General features: G+C 45.1%; 1 long non-coding RNA gene across 1 annotated transcript in view; it reads right to left on the bottom strand.

Moving 5' to 3' along the window:
- Positions 1–438: 438 nt before the first annotated feature.
- Positions 439–14,903, bottom strand: part of LOC142747945 (uncharacterized) — a 46,987-nt gene continuing 32,522 nt past the window's right edge. The window contains exon 3 of the long non-coding RNA XR_012882097.1: positions 439–525. This is a non-coding gene — a long non-coding RNA (uncharacterized LOC142747945). The remainder of the gene's footprint in view (positions 526–14,903) is intronic.

The raw sequence follows: 14,903 nt of genomic DNA, 5'->3' as shown, positions 1-14,903 counted from the left end.
GTCCCCTTTTTTGACCCCATGTTTATAATTGATCTACACCTTGTTTATAATTAATCTTTTGTTGTCACTTCATGACAGTAATTTATCTGCCATGCACTTTTCACTCATGATTTTCTCATGTCCATATATAAACTTTTTTATGATTTAACTTATTTATTGAGTATGATACTCTACTCAGCATTTATTATATCTCTTCGGGTGTTATGTTTTATGACCCTAACATCATCTGTCACTTTGCTGTATGTGCGGGTTGTTTTATGTTATGCTTTTTTCTGTTTTTTTCTGGTTTTTTCAGTTTTTTTCGGTCTTTCTTTTGTTTAGGAGTAAACAGTGATACCTCTGTATTTAATTTACTGTATGATAATGTATTCATATTTTTTACAATAATATTGCTTGTGATAACAGGTTTGAATACACACTTTTATGTACTCACCATGTTCTGTTCTGTTTATGTTTTCTGCTTTTCTTCTTCTTTTCCTTTTCTTTTCTTTGTTTTTCTCTTTCTATCTTCCTTTTCTTTTCATACTGGGGACACAATACAATACTTATTAGTTAACTCCCTCTCTTCGGATGGGACTCTATTTAGGAACATCACACCTATACATACACTGTCCATTTCCGGGGTTGCGCATGCGTGGATGAGTCTGGGAGCCTCGCCCGGCTTTCTGTCGTCTTGACGCTCTTGCTGCACCTGCCTTGTCTCCAGGGATACGCGTCCCTGGGGGCGCGCACGCGCGGCACGAGCGTGACGACAGACGGTCGGGATCTCGCGGCTCAAGCCGAACTCCCGCGCATGCGCCGTGGACCGGTAATGAGCAGCAACACACACCGGAACCCATTGATCCATCACTTATCTGAACACTATATAAAGATTTACACAGTGCGACATGGTCACACATTATCCCCTGAGGAAGCCAGTTTGGCGAAACACGCGTCGGGGCGCTATCACTGCAGGCTGCAGTGTGGGAACACAAACCTTGACTCTAATGGGTAAGCCTACCTTATTAACCAGCTACATTCATAGTGGTTCCCTTGTGGACCAACGTGTATCTTCTATTTCTATTTAATTTCTTTCCCTAGGCTGGTTGTATCTCCTTAAGACGGTCTCCTTTACACTTATTTCTCATCTGGGCAGCAAAGGGTTTATAACCCTATGACCCCGGGCACTTGCCTTATACCTATTGTATGATGCACTTAATGTGCCTGTATATTGGACTGTTTCAGATATGCTCTTTACACCATTGAGATTTTACTGACATAACTATGTGCATTTGTCATGTACTACCATGCTAAGGCAGAACAGCACTGTAGGATACCCTTAACCCACTGATGCTATATCCCACATTGTTCCTTTTAGATCTCCTTGTATTTTAATGCAATTCTTATGTTGTATGTCCAATAAACTATTTATATTTTCTATTAATCTTGTGGCTCTTTGGCTTTTTGGTTCTAATTAAGTTTGTTCAGTATATGTGAAGCTTGCCTATCATACATATTGGAGGTGCATTATATACCTCATAGTAGCATCTAACCCGTTACGTAACCTTTTGAGTCTTTGTATTTAAAATTTAATGTTTGGACACATGATAGGGCTCAGAAGGGAAGTAGCACCATTTGGATTTTGGAATGGTTTCTGGGCACCATGTCACATTTGCTGAGCCCCTGTAGTACTAGTTTAGGGGAAACACCCCAAAAGTGACTCCATTTGAGAAACTACACCTCTTGAGGAATCATTTAGGGGTATAGTGAGAATTGTGATCCCAAAGGTTTCTTTGCTTAATTAATTAGAACTGAGCAGTGAAAATGTAATTTTTTTCCAATAAGATTTAGTTTTACATCAACATTTTTGACATTCACAAGGAATAAAGAAGAAAAAGCCCCCCAACATTTGTAAAGCAATTTGTCCTGAGTATGGCAATACTCCATATGTACTTATAAACTGCTGTTTACATGTATGGGAGGATTCAGAAGAAAAGGAGTGGTATTTAACTTTTGGAGAATAGATTTTGCTGGAATGGTTTGCGGACGCCATGTTGTATTCGCAAAACCCCTGATGTACCCAAAAAAAAAAAAGTGACCCCATTTTAGAAACTACACCCCTAAAGGCATTTATCAAAGGAGTGTAGTGAGAATTTAGATTAAATTAATACGCAGTGGATGATGCAAAGTGAAAATTGCAATTTTTCCACCGATATGCCTATTCACCGCACAATATGGTGTGCCCAGCTTTTGCCACTGCAGAATCTTACCCCATAAATTGTTAAGTATGTTCTCCCGGGTATGGTAATGCCTTACTTTTGGGTGTAAACTGCTGTTTGGGCATACTGTGCTAAGAAGGGACGGAGAGCCATTTGGAGCATGGATTTTGTTTGGTAGTAGTTTTGTTTAAGTATGACTGGTATTTCAGTTTATAATGTGGGGGCATATGTAATCTGTGCGGAGTATATCAGGGCATAATAAGAGGGTATAATAATGGGGTAAAAAATAAAACTATCCATAGATGTGTGGTATGCTGTGAAGCAATCTGTTATGCACAGGCAAGTGTCACTGTAAAGGGTTTGCCAGACACAGGTTCTGTGTCGATGCCCGGGGTTAATCAGCCCTCATCAGCTCCAAGGTCTGCTAGAGTGACGCGATCTGTTACCACTCAGGCTTGCAGGCTGAATAGAGGGAAAACCTATCACAGCCTGGCTTGACGGTTCTAGCTCCCGCCCTTGGTCTATTTATACCCTCACTTGCAGCATGCTCCTTGCCTGTGATTGTCTGGTTTCCTGGCTCTGCGATTCCTGCTATTCACCCGATTGACCGCTGTTACATATTGACCCTGACTTGCCTGACTATTCTCCTGCTCTGATTTTGCTACTACGTCTCCCCTGGTTTGATTCGGCTCGTTCACCACTGCCTGTTGCTCACGGTGTCTCCGTGGGCAACTGCCCCTACCCCCCCTTGCTTCTGTGTGCCCTTGTCTTGTGTTGTCTGTCTTGCACTTACTGAGCGTAGGGACCGTCGCCCAGTTGTACGCCGTCACTTAGGATGGGCCGTGCAAGTAGGCAGGGACTGAGTTGCGGGTAGATTAGGGCTCGCCTGTCCGTCTCCCTACCCCGATTCCTCACATAATCACAGGCCCCATAACTTTTCTTACCCTGGTCCCTGACTCTACTATGGACCCCCTTGAGGCCCTGGCTCAGCAAATGCAGGGTCTCTCCCTACAGGTCCAAGACCTCACTCAGAGGTTCAACCAGCGTGATGCTATCCAGGTAGTGCCCTTCACCTCACCTCTTGAACCCCACCTCAAGTTGCCTGACTGGTTCTCAGGGGACCGGAGGAACTTTTCTCTTTTCGGGAGAGTTGTAGACTCTATATTCGATTAAGACCCCACTCCTCAGGTTCTGAGAGCCAGCGAGTGGGTATAATTAGGTCCCGGCTCCAGGATGGCCCCCAGGAATGGGCCTTCTCCTTGGCTCCTGATGCCCCTGAACTTTCTTCTGTTGACCTTTTTTTTCTGCTCTCGGGCTCATCTATGATGAGACTGACAAGACTGCCTTGGTCGAGAGTCAGCTGGTGACCTTACGTCAGGGTAAGAGACCCGTTGAGGAGTATTGTTCTGACTTTAGGAAGTGGTGTGTAGCTTCTTGGTGAAATGACCCTGCCTTGAGGTGCCAGTTTAGATTGGGTATGTCGAACGCCCTGAAAGACATGTTAGTTAGCTATCCCTCCTCAGACTCTCTAGATCAGGCTATGGCTTTAGCGGTACGTCTTGACCGACGTCTCAGGGAACGACGACTTGAACGTTCTGGTGCCTTCACCTTTAGCACCCCTATGATGGCTCCAGAGGTTCCGTTGCTTCGTTCTTCCACAGAGAACTCGGATGAACAGATGCCACTCGGGGCCTCCGTGTCTCCCCGACAACGTAGAGATTTCCGCAGGAGGAATGGTCTCTGCTTCTACTGTGGGGATGACAAGCATCAATTGAACTCCTGTCCCCGCTTGTATTTTGCCCCCAGGTATAATCATATCCTCCGTGGATTCAGACTTAGTCTCCGAAATTGCGGCTGATCAAGGTTCTGCTCCCTAGAACCTTCCTGAGAACAAGCTGTTTATTCCCCTGCAATTCCGGCTAAGGTTGCTCAGGGAGAATCATGACTCAGCACTATTTGGCCATCCAGGTATCCTGGGTACCAAGCACCTCATTTCTAGAACCTATTGGTGGCCTGGGTTGCTTAAAGACGTTAAGGTCTATGTCGCCGCTTGTGAAATTTGTGCTAGGTCTAAGACTACCAGGTCCCGACCTGCGGGCTTACTATGTTCCATTCCCCAGAGACCTTGGACCCATATCTCCATGGATTTTATCACCGATCTACTTCCATCCCAAGGCAAGTCGGTGGTGTGGGCTGTAGTAGACTGCTTCAGTAAAGATGTGCCACTTTGTACCCCTCAAGAAACTACCCAATGCCAAGACGTTAGCTACCTTGTTTGTCAAACTCATCCTGCGTCTCCATGGGGTCCCGGTCAATATTGTTTCTGACAGAGGGGTACAATTTGTTTCATTATTTTGGAGAGCTTTCTGTAAGAAGCTGGAGAGACTTCCGGTTCCGGCGCTGGGGATGCAGGACGCGAGTGACTGAGCTCCCGCTCCCGTCCAGCCTGTAAGCTCGCAATAGTCGCTACGGTGACGACAATCAGCGGGGAAGTCACCAGCCCTGTACACGGCAACATCATCGGTGGTGCCTGTATGGACAGGTACCTCCTCAGAAGCGCGCAGAAGCCAGCCATGGAGGAATCAGCCTCGGCCGTGGTAAAGGGAGGTAAGATGGCGGCGCTTCCCGCAACTGCGACCCTGCTATACACACAGGAAGATGAGCTGCAGCACCATCAGTCCCAGCTTTCAAGCCCGGCAGAGCATGTACTGTCCGCTCTTCCAGTAGCCATTGACTATGTAACCCTGGCCCGTGAAGTAGCCAAACAGATAGCGCCAGACCTGCAAAAGGCGCTGGAAAAAACGGTGCAAGATTCTCTAAACTGGCACAAGTCACTATCAGAGCTGATGAGTTAGAACAGCGTATGACGCTGCTGGAGGATGAAAATGAACGCCTGCAATCCAAACTCAGAGGGGTGCTGTCTGTTACTGCGCAGTTGGGGGACAAGGTGGAGGATCTGGAAAACTGCTCCAGGAGGAGCAACCTGCGACTGGTGGGGCTGAAAGAAGCGGTGATATCTGCTGATTTGCAACGAGTGTGTGAGAGGACATTGCCGGAAGCCTTAGGTCTCCCCCGTCCATGCCGGGTGGAGAGGGCGCATAGAGTGGGGCCGGACCCCAGAAACCTCCCAGCAACAGCTGACCACAATTCACATCGTCCCAGACAAGTGATCTTCAAACTGTTGGATTACAATGACAAGGTGGCACTCATGAAAGCTTTCCGCAGCAGATCGCGTCCTTTGGAAATAATGGGCATGAAAGTGCTACTATTTGAGGATTTCTCGGCGGAGGTTGCAAAGCGAAGGCGGGCTTTCAGCAAGATCTGCACCGCGCTGTTCCAAGCGAGAATACGCTTTAGCCTGCAGTACCCAGCCATCCTGCGGGTGTTTCAAGAGAACGGGCGGAACAAGGTTTTCACCACTCCACAGGAAGCGGAGGACGCACTTGCGGAGCTTTGTGGGAACAGATCATAGCAAGAGGAGCGTCACAGTCCAGTACATAGTCCGCAGCGCAAGTCAAGAGAAGACAAAAGGAACCGGCTAAATATGGAGCGTACCTGGGCAGAAGCCTTAATGCCCACACCTGGAAGATCCGGGGGGGGTCGAGCCGGAAATAGAGGGCACTCTCCGAAGCCACAGAGGCGAACATGGGACCGCACCCGATCCACGTCTCCTGATTGACGGACGAAGTCCTTTTTGGCGCATTTTATTTAAGCTGTTGTGATGATGATTTTGTGGACGCTGTAGACCAATTGCAGATTCCGACCAGATACAGATAAGTTTACAGATAATATGAAAGTTATTGAGGGGGATATTTTGCGGTCTTATACAGCACTATGTATCGGTCAATAGTTGACCTATTGTTACAATGTTACAATGTTATCAAGGTTGAAGTATATGCATTCTGATATTGCCCTGCTTTTTCACTGCAAGATATTTGTGAGGGAGTTAGATCAGGATCTGAGATTGTCCCTGGTGGGTGGGATTGACCGGGAGTGATACAATGCCTCCCCCACTCAAGGGATTAGTGTTATCTGTTACAATGGCAGACTGAGGGAAATTGTGGTAGGAGATAGGGGACACGGAGGTAGGGAAAGCTTGAAGCGAAGCAAGGTTCATAGGGAAATGTGAGGATGCAATCCTAACGGACTCTAGGCTGTTAAAGTAATGATAAGGGAATGTACATAAGGGTGCGCAGGCGACAAAGAGGTACTGAGGGGGCAAGGGCAGGTGTTACTTCCTCATGGAAGGAGCCATATAGGCAGGCTGGGGGGGGAGGGGGAGGGAGGGGCGCGTTCTGGCATAACAGAAAAAAGTGAAGTCACATACACCAGTGGGTATTAAGGGACTGCTAACCCTTGCCGCAGGTGATTTTATGATTTTGTTAGGTAAGGGATGGTTGGCCTTGTTGGTTCTGGCTTACAAGCCAGGGTTTGGTTATGATGTTAATGTTAATGTTTGTACATGGCTCTTGGGAAAAGACGGATCTGACTCCCTGGACTCCACACGACTTTTAGGCACTTTAGCTCATCTTAAACACAGTCCAATAACATGAAAATAGTTTCTTGGAACGTTAAAGGGCTGAGATCCCCACAGAAACGGACCAAACTTTTAAGGCACATAAAACGATTGCATCCTGATGTGGCCCTATTGCAGGAAACTCACCTTACCAAGCCGGAGTTTAAGTATTTGCAAAAGTTCTGGGTGGGTCAGGTTTTTGGCTCGTCGGCAAGGGAGGGTAAGGCGGGAGTTATAATTCTGGTACATAAAAACTTTGCGTTTACGCTGGTGTCCCAGGAGCGGGATGACGAGGGCCGTTGGATCCATCTAGTGATGGAGCATGCAGGGGAAACCATCAGTATTCATAATGTGTATGGTCCAAATACGGTTAAAACTGTTTTTTTTGGTCACTTGGAAACCCAACTCCAGTAGGATCGCACTAGGTTTTTGATTTTAGGGGGAGACCTTAACACTGAAAGGTCTTCAAAGGAGGATAGGAGCGCAGGGACTAGTTCGCAGAGAAATAGAGATAAGATCTTGCCAGACTTTTTAAGACACACGGCCCTAATAGATGCGTGGAGGAGTTTACACCCAGATGCGCGGGAATATACACATTTCTCTCATGTTCATCAGTCATGGTCGCGTATTGATTATTTGTTAGTTAGTGACGCAATGGCGCGACGTTTACGTGAAGCGACAATTGAAGATCTAGTTATTTCGGACCATGCTCCGGTTACCATTACATTGGCTGACACAGTAGCTAGAGGAACGGATTTTATGTGGAGGTTTCCCGCTTTTCTGGCAAAGGATGAGGGCTTTACACAGAAGCTTAAGGGGTGGTGGATGGAATTCGATGGGGATAATGTAGCGCATCGCTCGGAACCGTCATTGTATTGGCGTACAGCCAAGGCGGTAATAAGAGGGAAAATCATGCAGTATATGTCTAATCTTAAACGTAAGACGACCGAAGGATACAAGGCAGCGAGCGACAGATTACGGCGTGCGTACACAGCATTCCTACATTTGCCATCAATGCTATTGGGGGAGGATTTGGAAGGAAGCCAAGCGACAGTTTGATCAATGGTTAGACAAAAGAGAGAGTATTTACCGGTCCCAATTTGATGCTGATTTAATGCGTTTCGGCAATAAGGCGGGCAAATTATTAGCGCGGTTAGCAAAGGGGAGGTATGCACCGGCACATATTTCAACACTTAAAGAATCAAACGGAACTCCTACCTCGGACCCAAAAAAAATCAATACCATATTAAGTAAATATTACCAAGCCCTTTACTCAGAAACACCCATAGATCTCCAAAAAGGGAGGGAATTTTTGGAGAAGGTGAAGTTGCCAGGGCTCACCCAGGAGCAGAATGGTCATTTGAGCGCGGAGATTACACTAGAGGAAGTTTGGAGCGCCATTAAAACATTATCTAACGGAAAGGCCCCGGGTCCGGATGGATTCACAGGGGAGTTTTTGAAATCTCTGAGAGAAGAAATCAGCCCTACCTTGGTGGCATATTATAATACTTTACTAGGAACGGGAGCTTTACCAGCAGAGGCCAAGGTAGCGCATATAAAGGTGTTACCCAAGAAGGGGAAGAATCCTCTTGACCCGGGGTCATACCGCCCCATCTCGCTGATAGATCAAGATCAGAAATTGCTCACAAAAATTTTGGCCAATCGACTGGCTATGTATCTACACATACTGGTGGGAAAATCTCAGGTAGGCTTTGTAAAGGGCAGGGCTGCAGTGACAAATTTACGCAAGGTATTGACGGTGCTAGAAACAGTCAGGCACGATCCCCAGCCAGGTACCAGGCCGGCACTTTTAGCGCTAGACGCAGAGAAAGCCTTTGATAACATACAATGGGAATGGCTGGGGATGGTGCTAGACAAAATGAACATTCAGGGAGATTTCCGGGTCTTCCTGAAGGGAGTCTACAATAGCCCGCAAGCACGTGTTCACTCCTCGGGGTTCCTATCAGATCCCTTCCAATTACATAAAGGAACATGACAGGGTTGCCCCTTGTCGCCCCTGCTATTCAATCTAGCACTGGAACCTATGGCCAGATTCTTGGAGGAATCGGATATGTTCAGAGGCATTCAAGTGGGATCTTGTGCAGTGAAATTAGCCCTGTTCGCTGATGATGTCATACTTTTTATGTCAAACCCTCAGGAGCATTTAGGGAAGGTTTTTCAATTTTTGCAGGAATTTGGGCAATGCTCGGGATACAAAGTCAATATAGCTAAGAGCGAACTGCTGGAGTTGGGCAGGCCATTGCCAAAGACCTTTTGGCAATCCTTGGGTTGCGGGATATCACCGGTGGAACACTGCATTACCTATCTGGGTATCAAAATAGGGAGGGTACCAGACACTCTGTATGGCTTAAATTATCCCCCGTTAATTAAAAAAATACAAGCGGAACTCACTAGATGGGGCCAATTGCCGTTGTCCCTCTTGGGAAGATGTCATCTGATCAAGATGGTTAGTTTTCCTAGATTGCTATACCCCTTTCAAACGCTACCTCTCTCATTGAAGCATGTGGATGTCTCGAAATTGACGGCTTCATTCACTAAATTTATATGGGCAGGAAAAAGGCCGCGTATAGCACTCACCAAGTTCATGATGGGTAAACAAGAAGGGGGTGTGAACTTTCCGAATGTCAGGGGTTATAACGTGGTCTGTCTTTTGCGTCATGTAGTAGATTGGCTTCATGAAACAAGCAATTATTCCAATTTAGATCTGGAAGGGGAGTATGCTTCACCTTGGAACCTGAAAGCTTTGTTACATTGTAGAATCGCTTCTCTTCCGTGCCGTCTCAAAACCTCCATTGTATTGAGAGATACAGTTCTAGCTTGGAAAGTGGTACGTAAGCAGTTTGGGTTACCCCACCTGGTATCGAAGTATATGCCGTTGAGCGGTCATCCAGAGTTTTTACCGGGAATGGACAAGGGGGACGGAATTGCCTCATGGGGGAGGGTAGGCATTGGTAGCGCAGGGGATCTTATGCATACAGAGGAAAAGAGGTGGTTAACTGGGGAGGAAATCACCGCTAAACTCAGACCCATAGTAGATAGAGTCAATTTTTTGCAAGTACTTCAGATGCGAACATTTTGTATCTCCAGGCTCAGGGATTTGAGTAAGGAAGCTACTACGCACACTCTGGATGAGGTCATAGGTTCAACAACTGGGCGGGCGACCATTTCAGGAATGTATAGAGCATTGAGAGAGGGTTTTGTTCGTCCGCAATTAAGGATTAGTTTTAAAAGCTGGGAACGGTGGACTCAGGATCCAGATATAGGAGAGACCATACTGGGGGGTTGGGAGACGGTACGGAAGAGTGTGATAAATGAGAGCTGGAGGGAAACCTATTTCAAGTTGATGCATACAGCTATATATGGCTTTAATATCTTGCCCTCACAATCTTTCCCTGATCGCATTACAAGTTGTCCCAAGTGCAATACACCACTGACGAATTTGTGGCATGGAGTGTGGGGGTGTGTACATACGAAACGATTTTGGGGGATGGTACAGAAATATATTAAGGACCATTGGAAAACGAATCTCCCAATGACGCCTCAAGCGCTACTATTCCATCAGGCGCGGCCGCCAGAGGAAGAGGGTGCTCGAGGAGTAAGATCACCTCCCGTGTTGGTGCACACGATTTTACTGGTAGCTTTGAGATGCCTCCTGAGTCACTGGTTAGAGGCAGACACGCCGGGGTTAGAATTGATTGTGTCACGGCTGAAACAGTTATTGGTTCTTGAGAGGGTGGAGGTGGAAAGGCGGAAGGAAACGGGAACCAAGAAGCTATTTGATAAGTGGCAAGTATTTATAGAAACGCAATGTACAACAGCCGAAATAGCGGAAATTGTTAGGCCTTTCCAGTACACAAAGTGGTACTGCACGCAGCTCTTGGCAGGCGTTTTAGGGAGGATGCAACTGTGAACCAGCTGGGGGAGAAAGGATGAGTGGAAACTCATTGATGATCTAGGTGGTGTTGGAGTTGAGGGAGTCATGTTTGTTTGGTCCATCTGAAGATCGACAATTATGCCATGTTTCTATGTTGTGTTTATATGTTATGTTGAATTTAATTTAAAAGTTAATCCCATGACAGATGAGTGCTGCGCACTCATGATGTAACTCTTACGTGAAATGTTTGTAAGAAAATGTGAAAACTGACAATAAAAAGGATATTTAAAAAAAAAAGACGCTGGAGATTGATCTGTTTTTTTCCTCGGCCTTCAAACCTGAAACTAATGGCCAAACCGAGAGGACTAATCAGTCTCTAGAACAATACTTAAGGTGTTTTATCTCAGACTGTCAAAATGATTGGGTCTCCTTCATTCCCCTCGCCGAATTTTCCCTTAATAACCGGGTCAGCAACTCGTCAGGGGTCTCCCCCTTTTTCTGTAATTTTGGGTTTAATCCACGGTTCTCCTCCGTTTCACCTGCTAGTTCCAACAATCCCGAGGTAGATTTAGTTCATCAGGAACTGTGCACAGTCTGGGCTCAGGTTCAGAAGAACCTAGAGGCGGCCCAGAGCATACAAAAGCCTAAGGCAGATAGAAGACGTTCTGCTAACCCCTTGTTTGTGGTCGGGGATCTGGTGTGGCTATCTTCAAAAAATTTGCGCCTTAAAGGCCCGTCCTAAGATCTTGTCACTCTCTCAGACATAGGAGCAGGTGCAGACTGAGTAACCACGGGCGTCGACACAGAAGCTGTGTCTGGCAGATCCTTTACAGTACCCCCCCTTTTAAGAGGGGCCACTGGACCCTTTCTAGGTGGACCTGGCTTATTGGGGAAGCAAAGATGGAACCTCCTGAGCAATACCCCAGCGTGAATATCCCGGGCGGGTACCCAAGTCCTCTCCTCAGGCCCATATCCTCTCCAATGGACCAGGTACTGGAGGCAGCCTTGGACCATCCTGCTGTCCACAATCTTGGCCACCTCGAATTCTACCCCTTCAGGGTTGAGAACAGGGACCGGAGGTTTCCTCGAGGGAGCCAAGGATGGGGAGCAGCGTTTAAGGAGGGAGGCATGAAACACGTTGTGTACTCAAAAAGACGGGGGTAACTCCAGTCGGAAGGAGACAGGTTAAGGACTTCAATGACCGTGTACGGCCCTATATATCGGGGAGCTAATTTTTTGGACGGGACTTTAAAATTTGCGCCTTAAAGGCTCGTCCTAAGATCGTGTCACTCTCTCAGACTTAGGAGCAGGTGCACACTGAGTAACCACGGGCGTCGACACAGAAGCTGTGTCTGGCAGATCCTTTACAGCATGTTAACTTTATTTTACTGGTCAATTCGATTACGGCAATACCAAGTTTATATAGTTTTTTTATGTTTTACTACTTTTACAAGGAAGAAACTAATTGTTAAAAATAAAATGTGTGTTTTGTCACCACATTCTGAGAGCCATAACTTTTTATTTTGACATCACCTGAGTGGTATGAGGGCTTATTTTTTGCGGGGCGAGCTGTACTTTCTATTGGTACCATTTTAGGCTACGTGAGACCTTTTGATCACTTTTTATTTCATTTTTTGTGGGATATGAAGTGACCAAAAAACTGCGATTCTGGCAGTTTATATTTTTTATTTTTACGGTGTTCACTGTGTGCTTTAAATAATTCTATATTGTAATAGTTCGGACTTTTACGGACGTATTGATACCAATTTTGTATATTTTTCTATTTTTTACATTACTTCAGAGTATTAATATGAAAAAGTATTTTTTTACTTTAAAATTTTTTTTTTTACACTACTAAAACATTATTAAACTTTTTTTTACACTTTTTATTAGTCCCCGTAGGGGACTTGAACCAACAATCGTTAGATCGCTTGTATAATACACTGCAATACTAATTTATTGCAGTATATTCTAATTTTTACAGGCTCATGTTAAGCCTTCATTAGGCCCCTGGGCTGCCATGACAACCATCGGCACCCCTCGTTTGCATTGTGGGGGCGCTAATGACCTGTCAGAGGGGGGGCGCCCCCTCTTTCTAACATCTTAGATGCTCCAATCGTGATTGATTGCAGCATCTAAGGGGTTATAAAGCCAGGAACATAGCTAACACCCGCTGCGTACCGAGCAGTGGGTGAGCCCGCTCCAAACATTACCCCCTCAACCACCACGACGTGCTATTACGTCGTGGTGCGGGTAGGGGTTAATAAATTCCCCCCTATATGTGTAACACAGAAATCATTGTTGCTATGATATTTGGTGCATAGTTAGCAAGTTAGCTTTAAAATAATTAAAGGGAACCTGTCAGCAGCATTTCATCTATTAAACCAGCAACATCTGGTGGAAGTGGGTAAAAAATAATTTTTATATAACCCATAATTATCTTCTAAGTAGGTTCTGTGCCTTTAGTGTTCAGTTTTTTAGTGTTCCTGTGCCGTATGCTAATGAGCATAAAAGAGTCATATCTTCATTCCTGAAGCCTTTCCTAGTTTACCCTGCCTCCTAACTTATTATTGACTGCTCCTCACCTCCCCCCAGCAGAAACGAAATCCCGCACTTGCACATCGATGTTCTGTTCTGGTGCATGCGCACAACGGGACACCATAGTGGTCCATGAGCAGTAACTAGATTTGAAGCCCAGACGAAGCAGGGAGGGGTGTCGGACCATACATGACGGGTACATGCGCGCTATCTCAGATGAAATTTTGGCATTCATAGCGGGCCAGTTTTTGGCGGTGGGTGGGCATAAGGCGAGGAACGAACGAGACTGATGAGTTATTACCATAAAAGGCGCAAAATGTGTGCAGACCATTATTTACGGTTGGAGGAGGAGTTTAGGAGAGGTGACAGGTTCCCTTTAAAAACATTGATTAGATCAGGGGTCTCAATTTCGGCTGGGTAAACAGGCCGCACATAGAAAAAATTTGAAGTTGACAGGCCGCATTACTTTCAAGTTTGGTACAATACAAAATAATTGTTAATCAATTAGTTGTTTGAACTACTATAACAATACTGCGTTACTATAATACTACATTACTATAGCAATACTACATTACTATAACAATACTACAATACTATAATAATACTACACTACTATAATAATACTACATTACTATAATAATACTACATTACTATAACTATAAGAACCATATCGAAAGAAAAGAGCTCATAGTCAAAGTATATATAAGAATATAACAACTTTATTACAAAAATATAACATACATTTAAAAACATATACATATAAGACTCTAGTACTAACAGTGCAGTAATATAGAGCTCAACAAGGGAAATGCTAAAATAAAAAGTATAATAGATTGGATACAGACTGCACTGGCTACCCACAGAGATGAAATGTAATTTCTTAGCCACAGTGGGTTCTAACCTGATGCACCCTAATGTCCTCTAATATCCCATACACATTAGAAGATAGTATAGGTAGGGGGAGGCAGAGAGAGTAATCAGTACCTGCAGTAAGTAGTCAGAGATGCAGTCTTACCCATTGTAACAAGAGAAGGTATCACAGACCCGTGTTGACTCCACCGCAGAGTAATACATTACTATAATAATACTACATTACTATGACAATTCTACATCAGTATAATAATACTACACTACTATAACAGTACTACATTACTATAATAATACTACATTACTATAATAATACCACTAGGTTTAAACTTACCGGAAATTTGCGCGTTAACTCCACGTGCTTATTTTAACAATCCTCTTTTCCAGTTTAACTGTCGCTAAATGTAGTCTGGCTGCTCAGTTGGCAGCGTTTGACAGACATAAGAATGTCAAGATTGGGCCGCCCCTTCTTAGAGCCACAGTGCCATCTGTAGATAATGCCACACCCCCCCATAGATAGTGCCACACCCCTCCTAGATAATGCCACAGTGCCCTCTGTAGTTGTGCCACAGTGCTCTCTGTAGATAATGCTAACAAATAAATGGTAGACCCTTGGTAGCTGGCAAGCTGAATATATAAACTAACAAACAGATGCCAGAGGCAGAATAGCCCTATTTCCCAGCCACCATTAAAATATTTAGTATTCTTTATTATGCTATATTTAGCAAAAGGACTAACAGACACAACAAACATAAAAGGTTAAAATTGCCAATGCGTGGAGCGGGCTAATGAACTTAAGTAAGTACGGCAGGGTGCATGTGTATATAACGTCTACCAGACAAGGCGTGCAGCCTAAATACAGGGACCTCTGGGATCAGCAGAAGTCACC

Source organism: Rhinoderma darwinii, chromosome 3 (genome assembly GCF_050947455.1).
Source record: "Rhinoderma darwinii isolate aRhiDar2 chromosome 3, aRhiDar2.hap1, whole genome shotgun sequence".
Lineage (NCBI taxonomy): Eukaryota > Metazoa > Chordata > Amphibia > Anura > Rhinodermatidae > Rhinoderma > Rhinoderma darwinii.
The sequence above is the reverse complement of the archived record's forward strand: the minus strand, read 5'-3'. Positions and strand labels throughout refer to the sequence as shown.